We start from the raw sequence: 12,933 nt of genomic DNA, 5'->3' as shown, positions 1-12,933 counted from the left end.
TTCACTCATACACACACCACACACACACACACATACAAACCCACACACATTCACTCATACACACACACACACACACACTCATTCACTCACACACACACAAGCACACACACTCAAACACACTCACTAACACACACACCACACACACACACACACACATTCACTCACTAACACACACACCACACCCACATGCATTCACTCACACACACCACACACACACACACACAAACACCGACACCACACACACACATACACACCCACACACATTCACTCACACACACACACACACACACAAACACACACACCATACACCCCCACACACATTCACTCATACACACACCACACACACACACACATACAAACCCACACACATTCACTCATACACACACACACACACACACACTCATTCACTCACACACACACAAGCACACACACTCAAACACACTCACTAACACACACACCACACCCACATGCATTCACTCACACACACCACACACACACACACACAAACACTGACACCACACACACACATACACACCCACACACATTCACTCATACACACACACACACACACTCATTCACTCACACACACAAGCACACACACTCAAACACACTCACTAACACACACACCACACCCACATGCATTCACTCACACACACCACACACACACACACACAAACACTGACACCACACACACACATACACACCCACACACATTCACTCATACACACACACATTCACTCACTCACACACACAAACACACACACCCAAACACACACCATACACCCCCACACACATTCATTCATACACACAAGCACACACACTCAAACACACACACACACTAACACATTCACTCACACACAAACACACACCACGCACACACACATACACACCCACACACATTCACTCATACACACACACATATTCACTCACACACACACACATTCACTCACACACACACACACAAACACACACACCACACACACACATACACACCCACACACATTCACTCATACACATACACACCTATTCACTCACACACACACACACACAAACACACACACCATACACCCCAACACACATTCACTCATACACACACACTAACACACACAACACACCCACAGATATTCACTCACATACACCACCACACACACACACACAGACACACACACAAGCACACCTACACACACACACATTCACTCACACACAAACACACACACCACAAACATACGCCATACACCCCCACACACATTCACTCATACACACACACCACACACACACACACACACAAACACCGACACCACACACACACATACACACCCACAGATATTCACTCACATACACCACCACACACACACACAAACAGACACACACACAAACACACCTACACACACACACATTCACTCACACACAAACACACACACCACAAACATACGCCATACACCCCCACACACATTCACTCACACACAAACACACACACCACAAACATACGCCATACACCCCCACACACATTCACTCACACACAAACACACACACCACAAACATACGCCATACACCCCCACACACATTCACTCATACACACAAGCACACACACAGAAACACACCTACACACACATTCACTCACACACAAACACACACACATACACACCCACACACATTCACTCATACACACACACACACATACACACCCACACACATTCAATAATACACACACACATATTCACTCACACACACAAACACACACACACACACAAAGACACACACCATACCCCCCACACACATTCACTCATACACACACACACACATTCACTCACACACACTCAAACACAGACACACACACACTAACACACACACCACACCCACATACACTCACACACATACACCACACACACATTCATTCACTCACACACACCCTACACACAAACAGACAAACCACACCTACAGATATTCACTCACACACACCACACACACACACACATTCACTCACACACACACATGCACATAAACAGACACACACACAAACACACCTACAAACACACCTATACACATTCACTCACACACACACAAGCAGACACACACAAGCACAACTACACACACACAGATTCACTCACACACACAAACACACACACCATACACCCCCACACAAATTCACTCATACACACACACACTCAAACACACACACACTAACACACACCACACCCACATATATTCACTCACACACACCCCCACACACACACAAACACACCTACACACACTCACATTCACTCACACACAAACACACACCACAGACACACACACATACACACCCACACACATTTACTCATACACACACACATGCACATTCACACACACACACAAACACACCTACACACACACATTCACTCACACACAAACACACACACCACACACACATGCCATACACCCCCACACACATTCACTCATACACACACACATTCACTCACACACACAAACACAAACACCATACACCCCCACACACATTCACTCATAAACACACACATTCACTCACACACACAAGCACACACACACTCCATCACAGACACACACACACTAACACACACACCACACCCACATACATTCACACACACACGACACACACATCCATTCACTCACACACACCATTCACACAAACACACAAACCACACCTACAGATATTCACTCACACACACCAAACACACACATTCACTCTCACACACACAAACAGACACATACACACACAAACACACCGACACACACACACACACACACACGCGCACACACACACATGCATATAAACAGACACACACACAAACACACCTACACACACACACCTACAAACATTCACTCACACACACACACACACACAAACAGACAGAAACACACAAGCACACCTACACACACACCCACACACACACACATACACACCCACACACATCCACTCATACACAAACACACACACCATACACCCCCACACACATTCACACACACACCACACACACATCCATTCACTCACACACACATTACACACAAACACACAGACCACACATACAGATATTCACTCTCTCACACACAAACAGACACACACACACAAACACACTTAGACACACACACACATTCACTCACACACACACATGCACATAAACAGACACACACACAAGCACACCTACACACATTCATTCACTCACATACACGCACACACAAACAGACACACACAAGCACAACTACACACACACCCACACATTCACTCACACACAAACACACACAGCACACACACACACATACACACCCACACACATTCACTCACACACACAAACACACACACACACACACACACACACACTCAAACACACATTCACTCACACACACACAAACAGCCACACACACACAAACACACCTACACACACACACCCACACACATTCACTCATATACACACACACACATACTTACTCACACACACACAAACACACACACCATACACCCCTACACACATTCACTCATACACACCCACACACATTCACTCATGTACACACACACACATATTCACTCACACACACACACATTCACTCACACACACAAACACACACACACACAAACACACAAATACACACACCACACCCACACACATTCACTCAAACACACCACACACACACACATTCACTCACACACAAACAGACAGACACACACAAGCACATCTACACACACACCCACACACACACACACATTCACTCACACACAAACACACACACCACACACACCTACACATCCACTCATACACACACACATATTCACTCTCACACACACACACATTCACTCACACACACAAACATGCACACACTCAAACACACACACACACCATACACCCCCACACACATTCACTCATACACACTCACCCACACAAGCACACACATACTCAAACACACACACACTCATACACACACAAGCACACACACGCACACACTCAAACACACACACACACACACACACACACACTAACAAATACACCACACCCACAGATATTCACTCACACACACCACACACACACACACTCACTCACACACAAACACACACACACCACACACACACACACACACACACATACACACCCACACACATTCACTCATACACACACACACACATTCACTCACACACACACATGCACACCTACACACACATTCACTCACACACAAACACACACACCACATACACACACATACACACCCACACACATTCACTCATACACACACACACATATTCAATCACACACACGCACATTCACTCACACACACAAACACACACACACACCATACACCCCCACACACATTCACTCATACACACTCACACACACAAGCACACACACACACTCAAACACACACACACACACTCAAACACACACACACACAAACACACACCATACACACCCACACACATTCATTCATATACACACACACACATTCACTCACACACACAAGCACACGCACACACTCTAACACACACACACTAACACACACCACACCCACAGATATTCACTCACACACACCACACACACACACACACATTCACTCACACACACACACAAACAGACACACACACAAACACACCTACACACACACATTCACTCACACACAAACACACACACCACACACACACGCCATACACCCCCACACACATTCACTCATACACACACACATTCACTCACACACAAACACACACACATACACACCCACACATACACACCCACACACATTCACTCATATACACACATTCACTCATACACACACACATTCACTCACACACACAAACACAAACACAAACACACACACACACAAACACACACACCATACACCCCCACACACATTCACTCATACACACACACACATTCACTCACACACACAAGCACACACACACTCCATCACAGACACACACACACTAACACACACACCACACCCACATACATTCACACACACACGACACACACATCCATTCACTCACACACACCATTCACACAAACACACAAACCACACCTACAGATATTCACTCACACACACCACACACACACACACACACATTCACTCTCACACACAAACAAACAGACACACACACACAAACACACCTACACACACACACACATTCACTCTCACACACACAAACAGACACACACACAAACACACCTACACACACACGCACACATTCACTCACACACAAACACACACCACACACACACATACACACCCACACACATTCACTCATACACACACACAAACACACACACATACACACCCCCACACAATTTCACTCATACACACACACACACAAGCACACACACACTGAAACACACACACATACTAACACACACACCACACCCACAGATATTCACTCACACACACCACACACACACACATTCACACACACACACACACACACACACACACACAAACACACCTACACACACACACATTCACTCACACACACACCACACACACACATTCACTCATATACACACACACACACACAAACACTCCTACACGCACACACACCCACACACACACACACATATATCTAGTATACATATGCGTGCAGCTTGATAAAGTGAAAAAAACAAAACTAAGACATACGTCTTCCATTCCATGTTTTGCTTTCATTTAGTTTTATGTTTTGGACTTACAAAACGTAACGGTGAATTTCCTTGAAACCGTAATGAGTAAAAGATTAGTCAAAGAACAATAAAAATAATCAGATGCTCAAAATTTTAATAAAAGAAAATTCTGGGGATTCTCAATGCTCAGATGATGCCTGCAGGGACAGGAACATGTTGGCCCTATCAGGCCAATTACCTTTCATCAATTCTTTGTTATTAAATCAGTTTCTGTTTCCATAAAGTCCACGACATTGACTGAGCCTCTTCCACACTTTTAATTTATTTAGATGAATTAACTTGTGGAAAGGCAAGGAGGAAGCTATCCCTGACTTACTAAAGGTGCACTTGTCTAATTTAACTTTCTGCCTCTATGATTAGAGGGATTACTATGCACGTTCCTCCCGACCATCGAGGACATCTTCTTACAGTGGTACCTCAAGGTGGCAGCTCCTATCATTGAAAATTATCACCACCTGGGACATGCACTTTCATTACTACCCTTGGGGAGGAGGTGCAGGAATCTGAAGACCCACACTCAATGTTTTAGGAACAGCTTCTTCCTTTCCACCATCAGATTTCTGAATGGTCCAACAAGACTACCTCACTATTTCTCTCTTGCCCTCTTCAGAATGAGGTTTAATATCACCAGCATAGGTCATGAGATTTTTTGTTATGCATCAGCAGTACATTGCAATACATAGTAATACAAACTGTAAATTATAGTAAGTGTATGTATATTTAAAAAGTTAAATTAAGTAAGTAGTGCAAAAACAGAAATAAGTGTAGTGAGGTAGAGTTCATGGATTCCATGTCCATTCAGAAATCAGATGTCAGAGGGGAAGAAGCTGCTCCTGATTCACTGAGTGGATGTTTATTTATTCCAATTTATAATAATTTTTGTTTTGTACTGTACTGCTGCCAGAAGATGACAAGTTTCACACCATGTCAGAGATAACAAGCTGATTTTGATCCTGATTTGCATTTTAGAAGGAATTTGATGGTGAAGCATAACATACTGCAGAATTCAAACATTTGACAGGATAAAACTGTTTAGCAAAATGCTTATCTTGGAGGAAAGAACACAGATCATCAGATATAGTTTAACAATTCTTAAGAAAATGCAAACTAAACTTCAAACTGCCTTTGAAATTTCAGAATTGAGAAATGAGTTGATGTGTTGGTGACCAAGGACCAATTCTTTCCATGTGATATATGACACTACAAGAGATTATTCAAACTATACAGGTTAATTGTCCACACCAAATTTTCCTGATGAGCTGGTAGTGGGCACTTTAAATTGTCATTAGGGTGTAGCTGAGCAGTAGACTCTAGGGGAAATTGTAGGGAATATAATGAGATGAGTGTAAGATTAGTGACCAGGGATGCTTTATGGTCAATGTGCCAAGTTTCCTGTATAAGTCACTTGGCATTGACAATCCAAGGACAATTAACAATTTACAGTTTATAATATTCCAAACAAAACGAAAAGTCTCAAGCTGCTTTGCAGGGAAAATGAATATTAAAGCAAAGAAATTTACAGAGTATCTGAGAGGAGGGGAGGACTAGTGAAGAAGAAAGACTCGATGAACAGATTGTAGAGTTTAAAGCCTAGATTTTTGCAGGCACAACCATCAATCACGGAGCAAAGCAAAGAGGTAGATGTTTACTGCCTGTGGTTTTGATGTTAATGCATTTTAGTTGATAATCATTTGTTAAAGCAAACCCCTTTTTGAGATGGAATCGATAGTTTAAATTGAAGTTTTGATGCTAACTACTCTCTCGATCAGATTGGTTATTGTAGGTGTTTAGCATATCCAAATGTACAAACACATATATACAAAAGAGGTTCTGCAGATGCTGGAAATCTTGAGCGACTTGAATCTTGAGGCCTGATGAAGGGTCTCAGCCCAAAATATCCTCCATAAATGCTGCCTGACTTGCTGAATTCCTCCAGCGTGAGAACACAGAACTTCATCAAAAGCACGCTGCAATCAAAACCTCACACAGAAAGTGCTGCAGGAGCTCAGCATCTGTGGAAGAGAGTAAACAATTGACATTTTGGGCTGAGACCCTTCTTCAAGACTGGGAAGGAGGGAGGAAGGAGTACAAGGTGGTAGATAACAGGTGAATCCAGGAGAGGTGGAGAGAGTGAAGTAAAGAGCTGGGAGGTTAATTGTGAAAAAGATAAAGGGCTGGAGAAGGGGAAATCTGATAGAAGAGGACAGAAGACCAAGGAAGAAAGGGAAGGGCAAGGAGCACCAAAGGAAGTGATGGGTAGATAAGGAGATAAGTTGAGAGAGGGAGCACCAGATACAGTAAAAGACCCCAACAGACTCACAGGTGATGTGTTGCCTCATTTGAAGGACTGTTTGGGGCCCTGAAAGGTAGTGAAGGAGAAAGCATTGGGTCCAGTGTGGCCGTGTGCTCCTCTCCCTTCCCCTTCTTCCATGGTCTTCTGAAATCCCCCTTGTGCATCCCGTTATCTCTTTCACCAATCAACTTCCCAACTCTTTACTTCACCCTCTCCTCCTCTCCTGGTTTCACCTATCACCTTGTGGTTTTCCCTCCCCTGAGACTGACTCCTTGCCCCTTCCAGCATCTGAAGATTTTCTCACGTTAGCAATCTACACTTTCCTTTATCATTGATGTTACTGAGAAGACAATAACTTGGCATGCTGCAGTCCACTCTATTGAATCAGGTAAGGATATCTATTCATTCGTTACTCACTCATTTGCTCTGACTGAGACTGAAATGAAAGGGATTCTTAAAGCAGGTTCCTGCCCAACATGGTGGTAATGATGTGTTAAAGAATGCTGGGAATACAGAGCAGGTGAATCAGCATCTGCACAAGGAAGAGCAATTAATATTTGGGTGTGGCTTTACCAACAGCATGTTGTGGCCGTCCTAACATGTCGATGGTATTAGTAATTTCATTGAATTCCTCAGGTATTGTTTGCTTATGATCAAACGTGCACTAAGTGGAACTTTATTCGGTACCTCCTATTCCTAATAAAGTGGCCACTGAGTGTATGTTTGTGTCCTTCTGCTGCTGTTGCCCACCCACTACCACATTCAATATGTTGCGTGTCCAGAGATGCTCTTCTGAACACCACTCTTGTAACGTGTAGTTATTTGAGTTACTGTCGTCAATGCTCCCTCTAAATTTTTTTAAAGAGCAGACCAGTGCTCTGAATAAGAAATATTTATGCAGCCTGAAAAATGTGTGGCGCTTTAAATTTTTAAGTGTTACAAAAATTCCAGATGTGCAGGGCAAAGGTTATGTGCACTGGAGCATTTAGCTGTGCATCTTAGAGAGAACAGCGACTGTCTGTCCATTCTCTTCTGACCTGTCTCATTAACAAGGTCCACAATAATGATGCTGACTGGATTTTTTTTTTGTTTTTTGCTCCATTGTCTATAAACTCTGGAGACTGTTGTGGGTGAAAATCCCAGGAGATCAGCAGTTTCTGAGAAACCACCCCACCTGGCACCAACAATCATTTTATGGTCAAAGTCATTTGGACTAAATTTCTTCCTCATTCTGATGTTTGGTCTGTACAACAGCTGAACCTCTTGACCGTGTCTACGTGTTTTTAATGCATTGAATTGCTGCTACATGATTGGCTGATTAGATATTTGTATTAATGAGCTGGTGTACCTAATAAAGTGGTCACTGAATGTAATGCTTGCTTAAGGGTGAGCCATGTCTTTAGAGGGAGCTTTGGGCAAGCTCAGGGACAGCCATGTACAGCATTGTTTTAGTAACCGGTTAGAAGTTACCAGGGAAAGCTTCAGTGAATGCAAGGCAATTGTGTAAATTTTCACCTTGTCCTTCTTGTGAAGCCTGTGTCCTATTTAACTTATCTTTACTTACACTGCACTTTGCTTTCAGTAGACACTCTGCACTCTTGAAGGGAGGTAATTAATGTAAGTTTATTAGAGACCTACAGCAACTCTGTTAACTAAATGGAGATTCTATATGGTAAGTTTGCTATGGTCATCCATAATTTCATTTCCTCACCTCCTGCTACAACGGTGTGGTGTTCTTCATCTGGGTGTTAGAACAAATCTGAGTTTGCAGTAGGTACCTTCTTGACTCACTGTTTGATCTGAGCACTGGCTCATGCTGCCTTTCACCAACATGCCAATGCCTAGAGAAGTTACAGTATTTAAGTTCAATATTAGTTTCTTTCATGTGTACTCTTCTTTAATGTTAAAGATGGAAGACCGAGCAGACAATTGGTCAGATACAGACAGACGTGAGTTATTAAGTTAGTTTTGTTGTGAGATACAGTAACTGTCTGTTGCAGCAGGTATAATTGAACTTATTTATTTCAAACAAGATTATTGACATTCTTTGGTAATATAAAATAATCAATGTTAAATTGCCTATATCATTGAGACTCTTTACTGCATTAAAAAAATCAGCTCTGACTCTTTCTTCTCCGCTCCAAATTTGTTGGAGCACATTTGTTTAAAGGCGTGTGCTGCCTGCCATCTCACCTGGCTGTGCTGACTGATCTGGCTGCATTGCAGCCTGCTATGGAAACAGCAATGCCTGAGAACAGAAATATCTAGACAGCCCAGTCCATCACAGACAAAGCCCTCCCCACCAGTTCAGTGCATCTACATGAACGTTGTCACAAGAAAACAGCATCCATCATCAAGGATGCCCACCAAACAAGCCATGGACTCTTCTCACAGGTACAGGAGCTTTAGATCCCACACCGCCAGCTTCAGGAACAGTTATTACCCTTCAACGTCAGGCTCCTGAACCAGCGTGGAAAACTTCAGTCACTCTCAACTGATTCAACAAACTACGAACTCACTTCCCCTCCTAAACTCATGTTGTCAGTATTATTCATTTACCTGTTTGTTTGTTTGTTTACTTACTTGTTTATTTTATTCGAACAGTTTGTCTTCTTTTGCACATTGGTTGTTCATTAGTCTTTATGTGTAGTTTCTCATTGATCTTGTTATTGTGTTTCTTTGTTCTACTATGATTGACTACAAGAAAATAAATCCCAAGGTTGTATCTGGTGACATACGTACTTTGATAATGAAATAACTTTGAACTCTGAACTTCTGACTGTGTGCATTATTTCTTACTGTTGACACTTGCAGGAGGAAGGACTCAGCACCATCGATGGAATGGGTGAGAACACTGGACATATCCTGATTAAGCTTAAGTATGTATAGACCAGCATATAATGGTGATTATAGCATCATAGTCACCCACCCTATTCCTGCCAAAAAAAGGACAAAATTGCTTAGTAGCAATTCCATGTATGTGAAAATGAAAATAAATCTCAGGGTAGTAAGAAGATAGGGGGAGGCTACTTGCCCCTTTCGTCCTTCTCAGCTCTTCAATAAAATCACAGCTGATCTTCTGTCTTCCACTTTCCAGCACCACGTGTCCCCTCTAATGCCCAGAATATTCAGAAGGGTATAAACCTAACGACTGAACAAGCACTTATCATCGGGGCAGGGTATTCCAAAGATTCAGCAAAATTCGAATGTCCAAGACAGTGGGAGCTGGTTTGCCACCCTTCAACCAAGGGAAATATGCTTGCAAAATCTATGCAGTTGAACCTTGAAAGAATTCTGTATTTTTTCATGTACCCATAAATTCTTCAGCATTGGAAGACACAAACCTAGTCAACCCAGTCTATCCTCATATGGTAAACTGCCATCTCAGAAACCAGAATGGTGAACCTTCATCATACCCATTCTGTGGCACTCTTTTTGAGGTAAGAAGACCAGGTGCCCTCTCATCAAGGCCCTATATAAATTCAGTAAAATATCTGTATTCTCGTCACTTAAATCCTCTTGCAGTAAAACCAACATGCCAATTCCCTTCCAAATTGGCTTTTCACCTCCTAACCAATTCTCAGTACAAGCCATTACGTTGTCCACAATTGCATGTGCTGTAATCTTGTTAACTAACCTTCTGAATGGGATTTTATAAAAAAAAATATTAAAGTTTGAAAACACCACATCCACTAGTTGCTTCTTATCTTTCTTACCATCAGGCTCCTGAACCAGTGGGATAACTTCAGTCAAGTTCACTCACCCCAACAATGAAATGTTCCCTCAATAGACTCAATTTCAAGGACTCTTTATCTCATGTTTTTGGTATTTGTTTATTTATTCATTCATTCATTTAGTTAGTATCTCATTTGTAAAATTTAATTTTATATTCGCACAGCAATTTGTCTTTTATACACTTGGTGTAGTCTTTCATTGATTCTATTGTGGTTATTGGATTTATTGAGTATGCCCACAAGAAAATGAATCTTAGGATTGTACATTGTATATAGTCACATATATGTACTTGGATAATAAATTTACTTTAAACTAGCCACAACCTCACTGTGAATCATCATGGGAAGTCACAGGATTCCTCTTTTTTGTTATAAGAACATTCTTTCTTGTAAAGGCAACACAATTGAATCTGCAGATGCTGGAAATAAATAAAAACCCAAAATGCTGGCAGAACTCAGCAGGCCAGACAGCATCTATGGGAGGAGGTAGTGACGACGTTTCGGACCGAAACCCTTCATCAGGAGTGAAGTAACATGGGATGGTCAAGGGGAGATAAGAAGTGGGGGGAGGGATAGCTGGGAAGTGATAGGCTGGAGGGAAATGGGCTGGGGGAAGGTGGAGAATTATGGGAAATAAAAGAGAAAGAAAGGTAGGGCTGGGGGGGAGATCATAGTGAGGGGGGAAAAGAGAGAGAAAGAGAACCAGACTAAATTAATAGATAGGGATGGGGGTAAGGGGGGGGGGGAGGCCTTCTTGTAAAGCTTCTGTAAAGTTCCTGTTAAATTTATGTTTTTTTCCTTGTGAATGCTGCTTATCTGATGCTAGATGCCTCTTCCATAATCCTGACCGCAGTTTACATACCACCAGCAGCTGACTATAATCTAACGATGGAGATACTATTGATGATATCTCCAAACAAGTGACAGTCCATCCTGACACATTTCAAATCATAGTTGAGGACTTCAACCAGGCTTGTTTGAAGAAAATTTTGCCCAATTACCAACAGCATATAACCTGTAGCACCAGAGATCACTGTTATACTAAGATAAAGAATGCCCACTTTTCCACACCCAGACTGTACTTTGATAACTCGGATCTCTTGGCCGTCCTTCTCCTACCTGCATACAAACAGAGGCTAAGGAACAAAGCTCCAGAAATTAGGACAACAAAAAGATGGCTGTAGGAGGCAGAGGAACAGCTATGGAATTGCTTTGAGTTAGCGGACTAAACCATGTTCAAGAACTGATCTGTGGATCT

This window comes from Hypanus sabinus, chromosome 22 (genome assembly GCF_030144855.1).
Source record: "Hypanus sabinus isolate sHypSab1 chromosome 22, sHypSab1.hap1, whole genome shotgun sequence".
Classification (NCBI taxonomy): Eukaryota; Metazoa; Chordata; class Chondrichthyes; order Myliobatiformes; family Dasyatidae; genus Hypanus; species Hypanus sabinus.
This window is presented reverse-complemented; position numbering follows the sequence as displayed.